General features: G+C 36.2%; 2 long non-coding RNA genes across 2 annotated transcripts in view; one reads left to right on the top strand and one right to left on the bottom strand.

Moving 5' to 3' along the window:
• LOC109025902 (uncharacterized) overlaps nucleotides 1-23190 on the top strand; it is a 126151-nt gene that overhangs the window by 30480 nt on the left and 72481 nt on the right. The window lies entirely within an intron of this gene.
• Nucleotides 913-19246, bottom strand: LOC129532127 (uncharacterized). The gene is made up of 3 exons (XR_008677754.1): nucleotides 18921-19246; nucleotides 9492-9615; nucleotides 913-2404 (listed from the first exon to the last, which is right to left on the bottom strand). It is a non-coding gene; the product is annotated as an uncharacterized lncRNA (long non-coding RNA).

Consider the following 23190-nt stretch of genomic DNA (forward strand, 5'->3'; position numbering starts at 1 on the left):
CCGAGTTGCTGCACTGCCTTCTTTAAAAAATTAACATTTTTGAGTTTTGTCTATGAAGTGGGAGTAGGAAATGAACATTTTGTTTTGTCATAAGTAGAAGTATGAGAGGAACACTTATCTTTAAGAATAAGTGCAGACTTTTTGCTCTCCTCAAAATATCATCTTCATTATAATTCCAAAAATATAATGAAAGAAAAATTAAAATGATAACCTATCTTATTCTTACAATTAACTTAAGATTTTTTTGAGTTATTTCAATCTATATACCAGAATCTTAATACTGACGTTGGCATTAAAGTCCGGGTAGTATTAATAATATGAATGTTACATTTGTGTTATTATTCTACAGCTTATTAAGTGCTTTTACTTATATAGTGGATTTAATTCTTCTCAATACTTCATAATTATATCCATTTTAATAATATGAAGGTGAGTGTTAGAGCCTTCAAGCATACAGTAGACGGCTAAGTTAGTGCTAGCGTATAGATTCTCTGACTTTGGTCCAGCATGAAGGCTTTTCTATGACAAAGCCCTTTAACTGCATGAAACTTATAGAACCATCGTCTTCTGGAATACATATCTGCATATAAAGGGTCTGAGCACTACTCAGCATATGCTGAAATATTTTGTTGCAATGTGTTTTGAGTTCTGCTGTGAAATTTTAGTAAAATTGATTAAACAGTTTTTCCTACGGAAAAGAGATGAAATCATTTTAAAAAGAGAATCACCATTCAAGATACACACACATATACATATTTTCTTCATATATACTTTATACATACGCATTAGTATTTATTTTACAAGACTGCAAAAGAATTATGACTAACATTTTCTTCAGAGCTCATTAGAATCATGATTTCTAGTAAACAATAAACTGACCTTAATGTTGCTATTTTCTTATTGTTAGCTGCTGGGAATAACAACAAATACAAAACATTTAAATATATGGTAAAACAATTAAAATGGCATTTTTGTGATATGTCATATTAAGGCACAAAGGGCAGAGTTTTTAATGTAATAATTATGGTCTTTATTTTCCTCAAAGTTTGTTTTCTTCAAATTTTCTTTTTAATCTTGCTCTGTTTACATCAAAGCTTTAAAACTATCTTCAGTGTAACCTTGGCACAGGAAATGAATTGACAGCAGGCTAGCTGGTCTGACCTCAAGACCTCCATATTTTTACTTTGAGGGCCTCAGCGCTCACATGTACTGAAACTCTACCAGCATATAGTAAAGTGCAGTGAAAATAAAATCAGAAAAGACTTCCTCAAGGTTGTGTTTTTTTTTTTTTTTCATAGCCCAAATAGTATGATGTGCATTTCCCATCAGGTTTGGTTTAGAATTTTCCATAGTGTGTTTATATTGATACGTTGCCACAGTGCGTCCTACTGTGGTAGGAAGTTGGGAAATCTATGGTTGTGTAAAAGTATGATAAAGTAATGAATTCAATTTTTTTCTTAATTAGAACATCCCTAGATATAAACTGATAAGGTCAGCCAGGAGTTGTATCAGAATTTGCAGTTGGTTATCTAAAATCAAAATCGCAGGAGGCAATGTTCCTATGTTCTAAGTTGAAAGCTGAAATGTTGCAATGTTTGTTTTTTAGCAAAATACAGTAGTAAGTAGTTCCTTTTTAACAGTTTTGACCTTTTCAAAGAAATTAAAGGCCAGAAAACCTCACATGTTGCTGTAGTCCTCCATCGGTGAAGCAGAAAATGTTACCAAGTATTGTATGTCTTGTTTCTGGTGTGGTCTTTGCAACACAATTGTGAAAAGCCTTTGCTGCTTGGGAAAGGAGAAAAAACCCTGACGCTGAACACGTGACAGATAATAGCAGTGAACATGAGCTCAGAGACCTGGGAGGGAGTGCTAGTCCTGCTACTTACTAGTCTTAAGACAGGCTCTTCACTGCTAAGTGACAGAAAGTATAGCTCATAATTCCCGCCCTACTGTGTTCGAAATTGGTGGGTTCTTGGTCTCGCTGACTTCAAAAATGAAGCCGTAGACCCTTGTGGTGAGTGTTAACAGTTCCTAAAGATGGTGTGTCCAGCGTTTGTTCCTTCAGATGTTCAGATGTGTCCGGAGTTTCTTCCTTTTGTTGGGCTCATAGTCTCACTGGCTTCAGGAGTGAAGTTGCAGACCTTTGCGGTGAGTGTTACAGCTCCTAAAGGTGGCGCATCTGGAGTTGTTCGTTCCCTCCGGTGGGGTTGTTGTCTCGCTGGCCTCAGGAGTGAAGCTGCAAACTTTCGCCGTGAGTGTGACAGTTCACAAAGCGCCCAGAGTTGTTCCTTCTTTCCATTCCCAGTTGTCTGTCCCTCCCTGCGGGTTCGTGGTCTTGCTGGCTTCAGAAGTAAAGCTGCAAACTTTCGCAGTGAGTGTTACAGCTCATAAACGCAGCACAAACCTAAAGAACGAGCAGCAGCAAGAGTTATTATGAAGAGCAAAAGAACAAAGCTTCCACAATGTGGAAGAGGACCCAAGCAGGTTACCCAGGCAGGTTTGGGTGGCCTGCTTTTATTCCCTTATCTGGCCCCACCCACATCCTACTGATTGGTCCACTTTACAGAGAGCTGATTGGTCCGTTTTACAGAGCGCTGATTGGTCCGTTTTGACAGAGCGCTGATTGTAAATTGGTGCATTTACAATCCTTTAACTAGACACAAAAGTTCTCCAAGTCCCCTACCTGATTAGCTACACACAGAGCGCTGATTGGTGCGTTTACAAACCTTTAGCTAGACGCAGAGTGTTGATTGGTGCATTTACAATCCTTTAGCTAGACAGAAAAGTTCTCCAAGCCCCCACCTGACCCAAAAGCCCAGCTGGCTTCATCTCTCAATGGCATTACCCACGGGACTTTGGGGTACCTAGCCAGGGCACTCTGGCAGCCCAGAGGGAGCTCCTCCCATGATCAAGCGCAGCAGGCGCCGGCAGGCCAAGCTGAGTGCAGGGGCTGCAGAGCCCGCGCCCACCCCAAACCTGTGCCTGCCTGCGAGCGCGTTGCGCAGCCCCAGCTGCTACGGGCGCCTCTTCCTCCACACCTCCCTAGGAGCAGAGGGAGCCGGCTCTGGCCTTGGCCAGCCCCAGAGAGGGGCCCCCAGAGTGCAGCGGCGGGCTGAAGGGCTCCTCCAGTGCAGCCAGAGTGGACACCCAGGCCGAGGAGGCATGGAGAGCAAGGGAGGGCTGCTAGCACGTTGTCACCTCTTACTACCTATCTTTGCTGTAGTGCAGCCACAGCATCTTATGTATGGTGGATTTGTGAAGCTTTACACTACTGTTACATGGTTTCTCAATCATATTTATCCTTTATGCAAGAGCTCACAAATTTACAATTCTTTTACCTTGTTTCCAAATACCAGCATAGTCACAAAATGAATGACTCAGGAAGTGTAGATCTAGAAGAACCAGATAATTGCACATAAGTTTGGTGAGATCAGCATGGTTGTTATGTTGTGGGTGTACTTTGTTAGCTGTCTTTATTTTTATTCTCAGCCCTTTGTAGTGCTTTAAATGGCAGAGGTTTTGAGAATGGGTGTCCCAATGACGTTACTGAGGGCTGAGGTTAAGCATTATATAGAATGGTGGTACTTAGTTGTTGGCCATGACTGGTTTCCTCACCATCTGTGTGAAAAACTGTCAATAGTACGTATTATTATGCTGATCACCAGGCATGGATACCCAAGTTTCCTGTGGTGGCCTGACTCTGCCATGTTGCTATAATTATAACATAAAATATGGCATGTTTTCCTATTTCTCTTGAGTTAGAAAACATACAAGCCAATGCCACTGAGGAATGTAGTGGTGGAATATACCAGTAACAAGGGGCATCTAACTTTGGTGCCTTTCACTCTTAAAGCTCACCTTGTATCTTAGCAAAGAATATACTTGACCTAGCTCACAGCCCCTATTCCACACAGGGACCAAGCTTCTTTCTTTCATTTTTATGATTGACATAGTTTTTGAGTAGGTAATATATTCAAATGATTCAAAACCCAGAAAGTATATAGATATCTGTGAAAAGCCTTCTTTCCTTCCCATCCCGCTGTTTAATTTTCACACATTCTTCCCCATGATGGCCACAAACAGGTAATGTGTGTTGTAGGTTTCTTGTGTATCCTTAAAGAGACAGATTTTTTTATAGCTGTAACTCGATATATATTTTATTTTTCTTTCTTAAAAAGACTCATAAATGATGTGTATAAATATATTTATATCTCTTACAACTCAGCACAATGCTGGTGTAATGATTTGATATTCAAGGAAATCACAAAGCTCTAGTTAAATTAGTCTTTAATATATAGCTAAGAAAAATCGTTGGCAAATTCGTGTGCATTACAGAGCTCAAATGCCTAAGCATTGCCTGCCTCTGTTCTCAGTAAGCATGTGTTTTATTTAAAGAGAAATCATCAGGTTTATCTGGGTTCATCCTAATGTATTCAGCACATTAACACTTGTTTCCAATAGAGTTTAACAGCTTCTTTTTACCAATCCCTTTAGTAAAATCTTTTATAATAGTTTAAACCCAACTTATAAAATATAAAATGTGTAGTTCCAATCAACATTAAAGTGTGTTATATGTATAATTTAATATTTCTTAAATTTTTATTCATTAAAAAATCACATACTGGTCTTGATTTGAAACAGCGTTTCAAATGGTTTTTAGTTATGTAAATTATTTCTCCCCTGACTGTGTAATTACATGATGGACTGGTTTCTAGAGTATCATATACTTAATGTGAGCTTCTAAAAATGCTTTAATCATATAATTGCTAGTTTATCAAGTAGAAATATAGGTTTGAGAACACTATCATTATGTCATTATTTTCCACAAAAGACTGTGAAACACACTGAAGAGGCTATTATGAGGCAAATAACAGTTTTCTGTGGTGTCTAAATTTGCAAGGATTATATTTTTAAAAGAATAGTAAAGAAAATACCTAAAGGTGAAGAGCTTTAAATCTAGCCAGCCAATTTATGTTGTGTCTCTATGAAAAACCAGTCCAGGCAAAGAGAGTGAATAGGTTAAGACCAGAGTAATGAAGATAGTAGATTATCTAACTCAATGAGTGATACTAATATTTAATAATTGATTCACTAAATTCTGCAAGAAAGCCTAAAGGAAATGAAATAAAGTGGAGATATTTTATTTTATTTATACTAGAATCCAGTTGCATTGCTCTTATACTAATTATTACTGGCTGTACCATGTTCAAGTGTGACTGAAATAGAAAATCATTTATCTTCAACTGGTCTACAGCCAGTAGGAACAGGGACATATAATCTAGAAAGGCTAAGTGGTTAAATTGAAGTCTAGTTTTACAGAAATTAAAGATTTAAATAAATGTTTTCTGATTTATTGAGTAGTCATGGGTGAGAAAATGTTTTTATTTTCAACAAAGTCTAGTAAAATCTAAGGTTAAAATTGCTCCCTCTGTGGGTTTAGTATGAGAAGAGAAGACTCCTAAAAAGTCCTCTCTCAAGAAAAAGTCTCTCTCAATATATTTCTATTACACACACATACACACACACACAGAGTCAGCCTTTCATGTGCAGGGGTTCCACATCCCTGCGTTCCACCAATGATGAATGGAAAATACTTGGAGAAAAAAAGTATGGCTGCATCTAAGCTGAACACGCACAGACTTTTATTCTTGTCACTCCCCAAACAATACAGTATAACAACTATTTACATAGCATGTACTTGTATTAGATATTATAAGTAATCTAAAAATGATTTTAAGTAAAGGGAAGGATAGGTGTAGGTTATATGTAAATACTATACCATTTTATATAAGGGACTAGGGCGTCTGTGGATCTGGTATCTGTGGGGATTTCTGGATACCTCCACAGATAGCAGATCCACAGATAGCCATATTTATTTCTGGATACCTCCACAGATACCAATACCATAGACTGTGTATCTATTACCCCATCTCCATTTAAAACGATTACAGCTACAGCTCTGAGCAGAAGAAAAACCAAAGGCAGGATGTTAGATTTATTGATAAATGCCTATGTTAAAGGTGTTTCTATATTGTAGTTTCAAGTTTAGATATTTATTGTTATTTATTCTGTTACTATTTACTCAGCTATTGAATATATATATATATATAGTTCATGATGAATATATGTAGATGATTTATATTTTCACGCAATTAAAGCGTTTTTCTCCCATAATGAGTTTTTTAAAAAATTAGGTTGTTAAATTGCTACTATATTCTGCTATTTAATCTTTTGATTTCCTTTTACCTTTTAAAAGAAATTAAAAATAATATTCTAGGAAAATAATACATTTTAAGCATTTTAGTTTGCTGAAATGGTTAACAATTGATTTATTTCTGACCATTTAGGTCTTTCAGGAAAACCTGAAACTCGGTGGAGAGTGTTAGATGGTGACTTTTGTGGCTTACACTGGAACACTGCAGGGTGGTGATTAAGAGTGTGGATTAACAGATCAGAATGCCTGGGTTTGAGTTCCTGCTCTGCCTCTTATCTCTCTGTGACTATGATCAATTGAAAAAACTTCTCTGTAATTCAATTTCCCATTGTAAAATAGGGTTGGTAATATTAAGTGCCTCATAGAAAATTAAAGATCATTATGTGTACCAAATGCTTAGAACTCAGTGGAGCACATGGTATACCCTCATTCATTGTGCATTTTTCCTTGGTTTTACTATCTAGGGGCCTTTCCTGTTTCCTGAGTCTGTAGCTCTCCCTATTCCTCTTATACCTTCTTCACTGTTCTATGATTCCCTCTTTCATCAAATAGTCAGTGCTTAGAATACATCCACAATTTGTTTTAAAAGTGTCTCTGCCATTCAATAGCTGGGCAATCTTGAGAAAGTTCCTTAATTTCTCAGCCTACTGTGTTTTCTTTTGTAGGAATCTGTTTTCTTGTAAGGATCAAATGATATATTAATGTGAAAATGCTTTAAAGTATGCAAGTAGCTTGAAGTGTGAGTGCTAGAAAGGAAAAGATCATCCCCTTATTACTTTTTTTAAACAGAAGTTATATTTTCTGTTAGAATAGATTTGTTTTTGAAAACTAGAAAATATAGAAAAGCAGAAAGAAGAAAAAAATCTGTATTTCTTCTGTTGAAAGATAAATATTGTTAACATTTTGTTATATTTTAATTTATTTTCCTATGCATTTTATTATATTAAGTCATAAAATAGAAATGTAATATGGTATTGATGTGCCTTGTTTTAATTTTTGCATACTGCTAGCATACCAAATCTAAAACGTAATTTAAACAATTATTCTTTCAGTCATGATTGTCAATCTCTCTTTTTATGTATTACACAAGCATATGTATATATACACACACCCGCATAGGCACATGTGGAATGCATGTGTGTATATCACAAAGAGGATAGATAATTATTTTACTTGTGCTACAATGTGTTTTTTTTCTGCATGATATATGTGTTGCTTTGTTTGCCTTTCAGTGTAATATAATGCACAACTTTTGTTTTATACTTGTGGATGGTGAAGAGTTTTACTCTTAGATACTAAAAACTATCATAAAGATAGCCATGTTTACCTTTCATCTCATCATCAAATCAGACACCATATATTATATCATATACTATAGTATATGTAATTTATAATATATCTTATATATGATATATAACATATATGATATATATGTGATTTATGTTATAAATTATATATGAAAAATTGCTTTATAAACAATCAAAATATTCTTCTCCCCAGTATGTTATTTGTTCATATACTTTGATTGTAGGAAGGAAAGATAGTTGTGAAAATTTGAGGTTGAGGAGGAAAAGTTAACAAAACTCCCAGCTTTAAGAACACAGAAATTTGAAACTCCCATGGATTATTATAATCTGAAACCAATAGTAAATAAAGCTTATTTATAGAGTGATATTGATTTTTAGTGTTAAGGTGATCAAAACAGATGGAAATACACATACATTGAAATAATTTTAATGTAGTTATTCTAACATCTTGCATTTACAGTTATTTAAAGGCAGTTTTTAAGACTTAAATTATGGTGTAGTTTTTGCCAACTACTCTAATCCATTACTAACTAACTGTATAATAGCTATATTAAAACTTAGAGCAAAAGAAAAATGGAAAACAATGTTTGAGAAAAACGCAAAACCAAACCAAAAAACACCCTAGAGAAGCAGAACAATATAAAATTAAACACACACACACACACACACACACACACACACTAGAGTTCATAAGAGACATTGTGGTAAAGAAAAGTTATGATGCTAGAATTGAGGCAAATAGCATCCATGGAGATGCGCATTAGCCAAATTGAATCAGCCTTAAATTCGGATAGTTCAGCTGAGCTTTCAATATATTTGATTTTTTTTTTTACTTAAGAAGTACTTACTAAGTGTCTACTATATGCTAGAATATCTGCTATGGAATTGGAATTTAAAAATAAAAGAATTTGTGAAGTCCTTGCCCTCCAGATCACAGTGTAATTGTGTAGACAGATACACACATAGATAATGAAAATACGACACAGCAAAAGCTGTGACATGTGTTAGACACAGGTTTTGAGAACATTAGGGAGAAAGAAAATGTAGTACCACCTGAGATAGAGTGGGGAGTACAGTTTCTGGGAAGGATTCCTGGGGAGCAGACACCGAATTGTATGACCCTGAGGAGTCAGGTCATGGCGGGTGGAAGGAGATGTATAAACCAAACTCTGGAAGCAGCAAGAGCATGGTATGCTAGTTCTGTTGTTGGTGCCTATCTGTGAGGTGGGAAGACCAGATATTCTGAAGGGAGGGGAATGATTATTTGAGAATTTTAAACCCTCAACTTCCATTTTAGATAGGTTATCCTGCTATCTCTGGGGAGGATGGAGTTGAGGAAAACGATAAAACAGACAGAATAGTTATGTTCTATGACATTCTCAAATTTCCTCATGGAAGATCTTTTAAAAAATTAATAGAAAAGTCTAAAAATAACAGTGCTTTTTGTGTGATAATTCTACTCGTCTCTGTAGATAGAGAAGCCTATTGGGGAAAAATACAGTAGGTAGATTACTGGGAAAGAAAACAATGAGACTTCTCCCAGCCTCTATATGCAGTCAGGGGGAATATGGAAGCTATGCTCCTTGGAGACCACATGGGTGAAAACTGCTTAAGGATTATCACTGGAGAATGGCTTCTTCAGAAGCAAAATTCTGACGTAAGGAACTCATTTAGTGGTCACTAATTAAATCAGTGTGGCAATCCAATTTTTACTTTTTATCAGACGTCATTTATGTTTCCAATATCCATAATGAAGAACTAGAAAAGATAAATGTATACAATGGTGAAATTAAAATAGAAGAGTCTAAGATAATAAATAATTTCTTTCACTGATTGTAAAGAATTATAAGCTATTTTACAGCCAAAAATTTAATAAATTGCATAAGAGCAAGTATGAATTTTGTTAATAATAAAAAGTACAAGACAAATCTAAACTAGAGAAAAAATCCTCAAAAATGTCAAGTGTTTACCCATCATTTTTTGTCTTGTCTCCCACACTTCTTCCAGATTGCAAATTAAACTGTGTCTTCCCACTCAGACATAGTTTTTAATCTCTTGGGAATGAAATGCATACTGTAATTCTTCATGGTTCAACTGTAAGTTAAACAGAGCAGAGTTTAAAATTATAAAAATGCTTAACAGGAAATGTCAAAGTTCCCTCAGCCAGTAACCCAATGAAGATTGTAGTTCATAGCCTTTTCAGGACTACTATTTGTTACTGCTATGGAAATTATATCATTTCTGGGTAGACAGTATTTGTAAGGCTCCTTGACCTTTACTTAGCCTGGTTAGTGAGTGTTCTTTGAGGAATCACAGTTGTAAACATGGTCTTAATTTATTTGACACTCTGTTTTATACTTTTTTTTCCTTCAAGTGTTTTAAGTTATATTCACACATATTAATAAACTAATGGCTGCCTATCTTCCTATCTTGCCCCTGTACTTTTTGTATGTATTTTTCTCACCAACTGCTAACTTGGATTCACACTTTATTTTTTATACCAGAGCTCATCAGTTTTACTTCCTGTATTCTGCCTGTATTCCTCCTGGCTTAAGCCCTGTAAAACAGCCTGCCCTGCCAAAAACTATGCAGAAAACAATGACATTTCTGTCTGAAATTGCTGCTAGACATGCCATGCTATTAAGGAATGGTAAATATAAGGAAGCTCATTTCTGGCAAGTTACAATCTCAGCTTAAAAAATATTTCCAAGCATCAGCTTATGCAAAGAATGTTTCAAACTGTCAAATTTATATTTTAAACCTTTTTCATCTGCCACAAAAAAGAAGGTATATTTATCAATCCTACACAGGTACATCGATGTTAGTGCATACCTGTTAAAAACTAAATAATCATTTTCAAGCTGATCTTAGTCCTTTAAAATTTTGATCTTAAAGAAGTTAGTTCCTCAATCTCCTTTATTTCAATGTCATGTTTCATTAGACTATGTATTTTTATCTAGCAGAAACAAGCTAATCAAGTCAAAATACTAAGTTAAACTCGTGTGTTTTAAAAGTCGGTTTCTGAAGGGACCACAAAGAAACATGCTGCTGTTTCTAAATCAAATGTTTATAATCCATAAAATATGAGGGTTAGGACTATTTATTAAAGCTTTATCTTTGTCACTTTAACACAAAAACAGAAAAATTTAACTGTGTAAGTATATATGAGGGTTATTATTAACTCCACATGTATCAGAGTTTAGGTTTGACCCTTAATAACTACACTATTTTGGGTACTTTTCTTAATTTCCCTAAGTTTTAGTCTTCAACCTTATAATGGGAAAAATAACACTGTCTTGGGTTTTTTTGTGAGAATGAAATAAGGGACATATACAAAATTCTTAGTGAGGTAGCTGGCACTTGGTAAGCATACAGTAAATGGTAGCTAGAAGACCAAGGAGAGAGGGGGCAATATTTAGCAGCAGGAGAGAGGGTGCAATATTCAGCAGCAGTAGGAGGCTTCGTAAGTGTGGAGATATTCACTGGCATGGTCCTAATTCTAGTGATCACATTGAACTACTTTGTTATATATAATTTGAGTTTTAGAAGCAAAGCATGGATTACAAAATTCTAAGACAAGGAAAATAATTTGAGGTTCTGAAGTACTGAGGTGGGTTTTTTTTAAATAACTCAGGGTAGTAGGATGTAAGAGAAAGAAAATGCCCAATATGTGGGAAGAGTTTCAAACACATCAATCTTACTATGTGGTTTGTGATTACAGAGTTCTTACAGAATGCTTTGTGTGGTGGGAAAATACTTATTTAAAATCACTCTTCAATTTTAAAGGGTTCATATCAGGGTTAAGACTAGTGAATGTAACGTGAGATGGTTGATGTATAAAACCAACCCCCAAAGCCAAAGTTCTCCAAACATTATTTGGCTTAGACCCTTTCAGCCAACAATAGAATTCTCCATGTGGCTTGCCTCAGTTCTAGAGTCACTACTCCCACCAGAAATGCTAATGGAAATTCTCTGAAACAAGTATCACTGAGAAAAATATTTTTTCCTTACTTTGATTCTCAAACTTGGAAATCAGTTAGCATTTCTGATTTCATATCCACATGTTTCAGAAAGGAAAATAGGCTTCAGGAATCTTAGCAAATACTCTAAGCATAAAAAGGGCATTACACACTTAGTTTTTTCCTCTCACTAAGGATTAATAATTGTGGAAAGAAAAAATAAATAAAAAGAAAATTTTATCTGGATCAGATTTCTGAAAAGATGGTTTTTTTTCGGTAAATTTAGGAATGAGAGAGGTTAAAAGTGGACATAGTAGTCTCCATATTTATTAATATTATCCTCATGTTAAATTTGTCTAAAATAATGTGCCATATTTACATGATTATTTTATACTAGGAATTAAAAATAATTTATATAAATTTAAACCTCTATGTATCCACATGAGTGCCAAACAGCTTGCTCTTTTAACATTGCTGTAAAAAACATTCTGAAATCCTTTAGCGTATGGTTCTGAAAATATTGAGGGAACCCAAGGCCTTATCTACCTTTCTCCTTAAGGGAAATATTATCAGCTTTCTTGTTGGTAGGAAATTAGTGGTTAGAAGCATGCCTCACATTCGTAAAACTCAATGACATAACTGTAGCAGATATATAAAACCTATAGAAGGAGATCTGCAATCCCATAAGTGTTATTATTAAAATGGGTAGACGAGCAGGTAACCCCCACAATACTGACTGGAGGAGTGGGGAATGCTTTACATTAGTAGTTATAAATCTTTAGTCTTTGAGGTAGATTAGGGAAAAAATTTTCTATGGAATTCGAGGCAGTGGTAAAACAGAAAATAATTTTTAGTGGTAAAACAAAAAATAATTTTTAGGTACCTGGCATTCCTGACACGGTATCCACCAGTATGTATTTTGCCTTCATTCTCAAATTTCACTAGATATAGAATTCTGGGTTGATAGGTTATTTTCTTTCAACTCTTTAAAGATATTCTTTCTCTGTGTCTAGCCTCTTCTGTTTCTGATAAGAAATTTGCAGTCATTTGAATTGTTCTTCTATATAAAATATATCATTTTTATCTGGCTTCTTTTAACATGTCTCTGTTTTTATTTCATTTTCCACAGCTTATTACGACAGATTAGATGTGTGTGCATATGGGTTTTTTTGAGGATATTCTGTTTGTGGTTGGCTTCTTCAATCTATAAATTTATCTTTTCACCAAATTTCAGGAAATTTTTGCCATTATTTATTCCAATTTTTTATTCCATTCTTTCTCTTTCACTTTTCTGGGACTCCAGTTATATCTATGTTATAGCCTTTAATAATACTCCACAAAACACGGAGTCTCACTTTATTTTTTTCTAATTATTTTTCTTTCTGTTTTTCAAAAAAGATTGATCTATCTTCAGGTTCACTGACCCTTCTGTCATTTCAGTTTTGCTCTCAGGCTCATTCAGCAAATTTTTAAAATTTCAGATATTGAATTTTCAGGTCTAGAATTTCCATTTGGTTCTTATTATACTTTCTATTTTTCTGAGATGTTGTTTTTTTTATTCATTTTACATATATTTACATTTATGTTCTTGAGAATGGTTATAATGACCTTGGCATCATCTCAGAGTGGGCTTTAATTCTGTTCTGTTAATAATGGGTTATATTTTCTTGGGTTTTATTTGGTATATTAAATAGTTTTATATTGTAGCATTATCATCATGAATGATTTATTATAGAAACTGTAGTTTATGTTACGTTTATCCTAAGAACACTGTGTTCCCTCAGAAGGACTGACAGAACTTACTGACAGCTATTATACTCATGGTTTTGGTTCATTACAGAGAGTAGATTCAGATTATAATTAGTGAAAGTCAGAAACATATACACAGAATCCAGGAGAAGTACCAAATGTGGAACTTCTGTTCTCCTCTTCCTGTGTAGTCAGGATGCGTGACTCTCCTGCCATTGATGCATGACAATATACATACAGTATTGTCAACCAGGGAAGCTTGTCTGAGCCTTGGTGTTCAGAGTTTTTATTGGTGGCTCCATTACGAATTCTCCAACCCTTCTGGGCATGACCTGAAGCCCCAACTCTACATTGTATAATTGGTCTTTACCATGTAGTTATTCCCCACCCTAAATACTATCTGGTATGGCTTCCAACCTAAATCATATTGTTGGACAATCTGGCATGGCCTAAGGTAAACAAAGACACTTCTATCAGGAAAGACCCTCCAAGATTCTCCTGGCTGAGATTACCTCCTAAAGGCCAGCCCTTCTTGGTGGGCAAGATCAATTTCTATTTTTTAACGTATATTTTTTAAAAAATTTAAATTGATACATTAGGCCAAATTCTTTACTATACATACTTGTTATTAATGTCAGATAAATACATTAAGATTACTGTTGATACCTGTCTTTGTCTGTTTTGTGTTGTTATAAAGGAATAACTGTGGCTGGGTAATTTATAAAGAAAAGAGGCTCATTTGATTCACAGTTCTGCAGGCTGTACAAAAGAAGCATGACACCAACATCTGCTTCTAGTGAGGAGTTCAGTAAGCTTCCAATCATAGTGGAAGGGGAAAGGGATTTGCATCACATCACAAGAGGAAGGAAGCAAGAGAGAGAGAAGGGGAGGAAGGTCTGGGGCACTTTTAAACAATCAGTTCTCAAGGGAACTAAAAGGTGAGAACTCACTCATTACTATAAGAGTGGCACCAAGCCGTTCATGAAGAATCCACCCCCATGACCCAAACACCTTCCACCAGGCCTCCTTCAACACTGGGAGTCAAATTGCAATGTGAGATTTGGAGGGGACAATCATCTACACTATATCAGTAATACTCATCAATGCATCAAGGACATTGAAGGTACTGTGTTCCTGTCACTGCAGAAACTATTAGTACTAATGAAGTTGATACTTTATCTTCTTACTAGCCTGTGGAGATTCTTGGGAAGCAGTTCTCTTTGTTTTTCTGTGCTTTCTGATTATTAGCCTTTTATATAGATTCATGAGCCCAGGGCAGGGGCAATCAACTTAACAGAAAGTCTCTCCTTGGAAGCTGACCTGCTTTTCTTGAAAGAGACATTTACAGTGCTACTGTCTCTTCTCTTTCTTATCTGAGAGGCTTCTTAGACACTCAGGCTAGGAGACTGGGTTTCTTCAGGAGCTGAGTAGTTATGACTACTCACACTTAAATCCGAGAGTGAGCACAACTTAACCGCACCCTGGCATGTGTTCATTAACCACAATTTATACCAACATTGCACATCAGAAGATTAGTGATTCCATCTGGGTCTTTGTGAGGAAACTTCATTTTTCCCTCACAAGGAAACTGGCCCGTCTGATTTAACAGTTTCAAGGGATGGTTACAAAATATAGTATTACATATTTCATGATGGTGTATTGTTCAAAACGTAATAATGTGAACATCATGTATAAGTCATATTTGTTTATTTACAGGTAAACAGAGAAATACTGTAAATATAATATCTCACCCTACTGTTTAGTTACCTTGGAAGTCTATTGTATTTCAAAATGAAGCAGAATGCATATTTCTTCATTTTATTCAAAATGAATAATACTGTAAATGCTTTTATGAACAAAATTATGTATCTTTCCAATTCTAATAGACTACAAGTAATAGTAAAATGCATTTAAAAACTTGACGATCGCATGATTACAAAGGTAAGAGAACACGTGTCTTTAGGGTGTGGCAAGCAAGGTACCCAGGGTGCACCTTCAGATTCCAACTCTCCACTTGTGCTAGCCTAAGAGTATCTCATTAAATTTTGTCCCCTGTACACCTTGTCTGCCTGACTCTAGTCCTGACCCCCAATATATCCTAGTTCTATCATTTGTGGAGTGTGTGACCATGGAAATGCAAGTTACTCTCTCTAAGCCTCAGTTTCCTCATGAAGAAGTACCGGTAATTTTAATGTAATGGCAGTGTGCAGGGTGAAGGGAACATACAAATAAGAGCTCATTAACGAGATTTGAAAGTGCCTCAAAACTCACAAAACAGTAGAGGTTAAACTGACCTGAGAAATTTAAGTATTTTACTTTCCTAAGGAGAAAATTGACAGTGAGTTGGAAGGTGCAGGGACTTATCAGACGCTATTCATGTTTTGGGGCAGAACCAAGGTTGGAGATAAGTTTCCAGGATTCTGTTCAAATGCTTTCCACTGTACCACACTTACTGCATAGCATAGTGAACTAGGTTGGGGACTCTGGATTTGTAGAGGAAGCAAATGGATTCAGGAAAGTTACAAAGCAATCGCTGACTGGTGATCATTGTAAAGTGATGGCTAAGACGTCACAATAGATAGATGTTTACAATTCGGACCTTTGATAACTAAGAAAATGATGTCATCAACTGAAATAAACCATGAAAATTTGTAGGAGAGATAGTGAGTTGGCAAAGAATTGGAGTAGAAAAAGCATGCTTCAGCCAGGATGAGAAGGATTTAGATAATCTATAAGGAATAATTTTTTTTTGAGAAAGAAGCCTGCTAGGGGCTTGTAATGGGATATATAGGCAGACTGGAACAATTATGATGGTCTTTAAAAATAGGATAGTTTTCTGGGGTGGCTTAAGTATAGCATTGCTTATACGCAAGAAGTTGTCTTCAGTGATTTCTCAAAGTCCATCTGAAGCATGTGGTTCTTTGAAGTTCTTAGATTTAGTGCACTTAGTCTGTTAAATGGATGTTGGATATGGGACATAAAAATATGATGGATTTGAATTGGCCTTTTGAATGATGAGCGGAATCAGCTATGCTTTACCAGAGGGGTCACTGTGGTGTAACCTTTCCAGATCCTGTGGGCTGGAGTGCTTTTAAAGACCCAAGCAGCTGAAACTTCATCCATGCACTAAGCATATGTAATCGGCACGTCTGCCAGGGCAGTTACAGACAAGAAAGACTTGTCAGGCGGCAGCGTCTGCACCAGAGAACTGGGAAGCTTCTTGAGTTGACTTTTCATCAGTAAAAGTGGGATGATGAGCCTGGCTAAGTTGTCACAACATAGATTCTTGTAGAAAGTGACTCTATAACCTCAAGGTTACATTTAACACCATTTTACTTTTCCGACTCAATTGGTAAATAGTCATGCGTTGGCCATTGTTCATTTTCTTCAAGCATGCCTAAGGACTCAAAATAATTTTAAGAGAAACAAACTTTAAAAGATACTGTTATGTTTCAACTTTTGTTATTGTGAGAGAAATCAGAGTGGCCAAAAATGGTATTTCAAAATCCTGCTTTTGAACTTTCTTAGGCTAGAACCCAGAAAAGCTATTTCTACCGTGGTGATATGTGAGTCTTGGTGATTTTGACCAAATACATTTGCTAATTTTAATGGAGTAGTTTATTTATAGCATCTTGATGAGAATTTGGGGACTGATTGTCCATTTAATTATGGTGATGGCCACCACTCACAAAGATAGAATGTGTTCAAAGCTACACTTCTTTCTTTATGGTGCATGGATTTTATTTCAATGACTATTATAGAGAGGAATATGGAATGAATATTATTAACATTATTAATTTAGCCAAACTAGAGAAAAATTATTTCTATAGACTTGTAGCAGTGTGATTTCATTAAAGCATGCATTGAAATTGGGCATTTGGGGATAGTGACTGCCCTTGGTGTGCATCTATTTGGATGGAATTGAAAGGGTCTATAGGGATGAAGTTTGATGTGCTGGATCTTGGGGCCGTGGAGGAAGGCGATGCTGAAATGATGGAGACATTATGGGGTCTATGCACAAGCCCAGTCTACAGGGCAAAAGTCAGTCTCTTTAGCTTTCAATAGGCTAAAGAAGAATGCAGAACCATTTTGGAAGGTTTTACAGTTTTGTGAGGAATTGGAGCAGAAATTTTGGTGTACATGTCTCTTAGTCAAATGAGGGGATGCTGCAAATGAATTAGAAGTGTTCTTACTTTCCCTTGTAACATTAATTAAGTCATATCCTTGTTCTATAGTTGATGTCCATTTCATGGAGAAATATAGGATCATACTGTTGATGAAAAATTATAAAATTTAGTTTTTATCACCACATGCTTTTAGCAGTAAGAAATAATGTATTTATTATGTATTCATTCATCATATGTTTTCAGCTGGATTCTAGAGTATCAATTAAAGAATCAAGAGAAGCATCAAACGCAAAGGTGAAATTGTGGAGGTCTGTTAGCTTTACACAGCCTTCTGATCATACTTGGATAATGTTTTAAAAGGTGATATCCCATGACAAGAGTGATGCTTAGTTAGAATATGAGCTGCTTTGCACCTACTGTGTTCTGCCTGACATATCACAAATATTTGTGGTTATTGCGCATCCCCTGTAGATATTAGTGTTTGCAATCCCTGATCCAGAAGTATGTTTTCAAGGACCATATTAGAAACATTATATCTTTACCTTACATAAACATCACCAGGTCTGACCATGCTTTAAGTCCAAATAAAGTCTCATTAATATTAATACTAATTAATTATGTTTCTTTTATTCTATGTATATGACTATAGAACTTCAGCACCACTTATTTCTGCATATATCCAGGGATATCTCACATGCGTACAAGAAAAAAAAAAATCCACTCATGTTTTTTACCTTGCTGCCAGAAAGTCTTTGGAGGGAGCAGTCCTACCACAGCTGCTGCAGCTGATGCGCTCGTGGGGAAAGCACCTTCACTGAGACTCCATCGCCCTCGAGGGTGGCCACCACTGCTTGGCCACTGCTGTTCAGGCCCCACCAGATATTGTTACTCTCTTTCAGTCCAGAGGTGGGGATATTCCTTTTTCCATATTAGTTTTAAACTTATTGCTAGGTGCCAGAGCCCATACTCTTAGCGTTTCACTGGACAATGGCTTCTTTAGTGCTGAATTTAATTATTCTTCCTCATTCATTGCCCAACCCATCCTTAGAACTGTTTGGCAGAATAACACCAGGCCATGCCATTATTCATTTTTTCTCATATCTTTCCTCATGTTCCTCCAGTCTCCAACTCCCATGTATTTCTATTTCCTCCTTTTGGTAAAAAAGTGCAAAATCTTGAATACATTTCACCTCACCCAAACAGGCACTCTGAAACATGACTCTCAGTCCCTTAAGCAGATAATGGAACTCATTTTTGGACTAGCAGGATATACTACTAAATTTGTATCACCTAGTATAGTTAGCAAACTGCATTTATTTTCATCTTTTTATGGTTTGTGTACCGATAATCACATCTATATAGGTATACTCACAAGTACAATCTTTGTGAAACCTGTTTCTGAAGTAGGGACTATTCATTTATTCTAGTAAGTTCTACTTAAACATTCCTTTCTTGACATCTTTGGTTGATTCATAAAGTTAAGCTAATCTATATTCAATTCTTTATATCCCTTCTATAATAAATAAGAGTTACAGAACATAATATTAGTCTTGCCTTGTCATACCTTTTCCCATATTCTCTGAACACGTGAATCTTCTTCAAGACACAGTTCAGGACTCCTGTCTATGAATCTTTTTTTGATTAGTCATCTCTTGTTTCAGTCATTGCCATCACATTAGTTCAGTTTCAGAAAGGGCTTTTTATGGAACACTGTACCCTGCTTTTTTCTTTTTCTTTTCTTTCTTTTTTTTTTTTTTTTTTTTGAGGCAGAGTCTCACTCTGTTGCCCAGGCTGGAGTGCAGTGCCCTGATCTTCGCTCGCTGCAACCTCCGCCTCCCAGTTCAAACAATTCTCCTGCCTCAGCCTCCCAAGTAGCTGGGACAACAGGTGTGTGCCACTACGCCCAGCTGATTTTTGTATTTTTAGTAGAGACAGGGTTCCACCATGTTGCCCAGGCTTTTTTCGAACTCTTGGGCTCATGTAATTCGCCTGCCTCGGCCTCATAACGTGTTGGGATTACAGGCGTGAGCCACTGCACCAGGTCATGGAACGTTGCTTTCTTGAAAGATGTTAATAAGTGTTCCTTGGGAGGGATGAGGGAAGAAATTTGTGCCAAACTAAACTTGGGTAATTCTGCTCACTTTTAGCTACCTTTCTCAGTGTATATAAACACATTAAAAGTTTTAAGGTGTGCGGTGGCTCGTGCCTGTAATCCCAGCACTTTGGGAGGCTGAGGCGGGCAGATCACAAGGTCAAGAGATTAATACCATCCTGGCCAACATGGTGAAACCTCGTCTCTACTAAAAATACAAAAAAAAAAAAAAAAATTAGCTGGGCGTGGTGGCGTGTGCCTGTAATCTCAGCTACTCAGGAGGCTGAGGCAGGAGAATAGCTTGAACCAGGAAGTCGGAGGTTGCAGTGAGCCGAGATTGCTCCACTGCACTGCAGCCTGGGTGAAAGAGCAAGACTCCATCTAAAAAAAAAAAAAAAAAAAGTTTTATGTGCTTTATAAATGAAGAAACTAATTTAGCTCTGTATCCAATCTTATAAATATATATGCTCTAACATTCATATTACATTTGTTATATGTTGCAGCTTTGTTAAACTGAAATTTCTTAAGAATAAATCAGTGTTCTCTATTTCTATCATTAACTCTCCTTGGTACGTGATTCAATATTGTCTATAGATTCACTAAACTTACTTATTAGATGCTAGACCCAATGCTAGGTCCTGGAGGTTTCAAGATGAATAATTTTTATAAAGATTAATAGACCAAAGAGTAGTTTCAATGAACAGTATGTTGGTGATAATTAGTATTTGCTGAGTTGTAATTTCCTTGGAATTTGATCTCTAATTCTAATTATTAGAGTTTACTCTCTGTTTCTCTGATCTATTTCAGAATCTGTTGTTTTTTTTTTTTCCTGTTGTTGTTATACAATTGTAAAAGGGGTTTTAAAAATATTTGAAAACTGGGCCAGGCGTGGCAGCTTACACCTCTAATACCAGCCAGCACTGTGGAGGGCTGAGGTGGGTGGATCCCTTGAGCCCAGGAGTTGGCAATCAGCCTGAGCAATAGTGTGAAACCCCAACTCTACAAAAAAAATGCAAAAAAAAAAATTAGTCAGGCTTGGTGGTGCATACCTGTAGTCCCAGCCTCTCAGGAGGCTGAGGTGGAAGGACCACTTCAGTCTGGGAAGTCAAGACTGCAGTGAGCCATAATCACACCATCGCACTCCAGCCTGGGTGACAGAGTGAGACCCTGTCTAAAAAAAAAAAAAAGAAAACCAAGAGCAAATTGCCAAAATATTACACAAGGATTTCTAGTTTTATTTTCTGTTTCACTGTGATTGGGTAAAAGTAAAGATATATAAATATAAGGCATAAATGCATTTTATTCTTTGGAATCTAACATCTTCAATTAAAAATGAAAAATTTCTAACAGGAAGGATCAAGAGATTGGAAAGTAGCCAAATAAGTCTTTAAAATAGTGTTTCTAGGAATCTGATATACCAAAAGCAAGGAGCAATAGGAAATATAGATAAAGGCAGGAAAAGCTAGATTTTGTTACAACACTATTGTGGTTTCTGAAAGAGTTTGGCCTCATTGGGTGATGCACATCAGTGTTAATTTCTAACACTCAGAAAATTAGTAACCTTTGTACCCAAGAAGTGAACATTCAGAGTTCAAAGAACCACCCACCACCCCAAATCATTCAATAATTTTCACTGGTGTTCTACTACAAGAATTATAATTCACTTGTAATTATGGCCACCAAAAGAATGTTTTTTTTTTCCATTTTGTAATTCAACAAACACTTGTTGGATCACTAGTTGATGTCATGAATGTATTAGGTGCAGTGGTGGTGATAGTGAATGGGTGTATTTGAAAATAAATAGTGTATTCTAGGGAGAATATATAGTCTTTTGAGAGAGAAGGTAGGTTTAAAAATATAGAGTGCTCTTAAATACACTAAAGGTGTGCATAAAATATTACTACTACATGGTAGAGGAAAACACAACAAAACTTTAAGAAACCTCTTGAGGAACGTCTGGTTTGGCTTCAGGTTATTTAGAAGAACGAAGAGCTCCTAGACAAAATGCTAGCATACATAACACAGAAAAAAAATAAACTATAAATACCTTATAAATAAATTATAAACTACCTTGAGGAGACAGATGAAAACAAATTAGAGTTAAAATCTTGGCAAGTGAAGGTAGATATTATGCCACAGAGAAAAATTTGAAGAAACTGTGCTTGTGGAGTTTGATAAGGTTCTTCTCACAAAATATAAACTGTGGTCTTTTAATGAAACAGAAGGTTTTCACATTCTATGGAATAATAGTGATTTTTGATGTCAGCTCTGGAGAAAAAATCCTGGTGGTATTTGGAGACCACCTGTTCTGGATAGTTTCCATGGTAAGTCACGAGGTGTACCAAGATTCTTACAACCCATCAACTTCTTCATGCTTTTGTGAATATACTGAGAAGAAATGATACCACTGAGAAAATGATTTAGAATGTATTTCTTATAAATTTTAATTCTAAGGTAGAAACTGAAAAGGTTGGATTTACAGGTGGAATTTAAAAAACAACAACAAAACTCCTTCTGCATTTGTGAAGTCTGGCATAGAAAGAATAGGGAAGTGAAACACTGACCTTACAAATAATGTTGAAGAACATAATTTTTTAAAATGCCATTGCTCAGGATGAAAAACACATGGGTTTGACAAGAGGAGGAAACATCTTGTTACAGCATGCAAGTCTGTCAAAATAACCTTAGATTGGTGAAGAGTGTTTAAGAATTGAGAGGGTTTGGGCATAGGGAAAGCAAAAAGAGGAAGATACCAAGAATTTCTTAGGAGGAAAAATAATTAGAAACTATTATTGTACCCTCAGATACCTATGTTCCAATTCCCAAATATAGGGAATGTAGAATTGAAGATACATATATTTGTAGAATGTGGGAGTAAAATCATTTAATAAAGGAAGAAAATATTTCAAAAGGATGCTACCACCTGGCTATCTACAGGATGGCCACTGCCAGCAGCTCCTGTTGCTGCCTACTACTTTGGATCCCAAAGTTTATGGATGTTAAAATGGGCCAAGCATGAGTTGACCTCTTCATACCCTTTTTAGAGGGTCTAATTTTGATTTCTACCCACATCCTCTGGAACCGTGATGAAGTTAGTTTCATTTCTCAGCCCTAGGTCTGTCATCCCTTTCTTAGGCAGCTTGGGTCTGGGCAAGCTTGATGCTGAGTTGGTCTTATGTTTATGGTTCAGTATTGGGTACGTACGTGTCCTAATACAAACTTAAGGGGGGTTTCCTAACTACTAAGATCATATCCGTGATTTTGTGTTGTGTTAAAAACATGAATGTATTTAGTTTACAGTGGAGACCGCCAGATATCTGTGTTTAGGGACAGTTAGTAGCAAACTGCCTGTGGCTAATTGTAGAGAATAGTCTATAGAAGATGTGTCTTGGCTTTCCCCAACTGCTGAGGACAGAAGTCCTTTGAACTGTGAAGAAAAGAAAGTAGAATGTGGTGGTGGAGGAGGGAGAGGAGAGGAGAAGGAGGAGGAAGAAGAGGAAGAGTTGTCTCACTTTCTTTACCCCCTTCCACCTCCAACTCCCCACATGTATTAGTATGTTCTCACACTACTAATAAAGACATAACCAAGACTGGGTAGTTTATAACAGAAAGATGTTTAATTGATTCACAGCTCCACATGACTGGGGAGGCCTCACAATCATGGTGGAATGCAAAGGAGGAGCAAATTCATGTCTCACATGGCAGCAGGCAAGAGAGAGTATGTAGGGAACTCTCCTTTATA

Source organism: Gorilla gorilla, chromosome 11, assembly GCF_029281585.2.
Source record: "Gorilla gorilla gorilla isolate KB3781 chromosome 11, NHGRI_mGorGor1-v2.1_pri, whole genome shotgun sequence".
NCBI classification, from domain to species: Eukaryota; Metazoa; Chordata; class Mammalia; order Primates; family Hominidae; genus Gorilla; species Gorilla gorilla.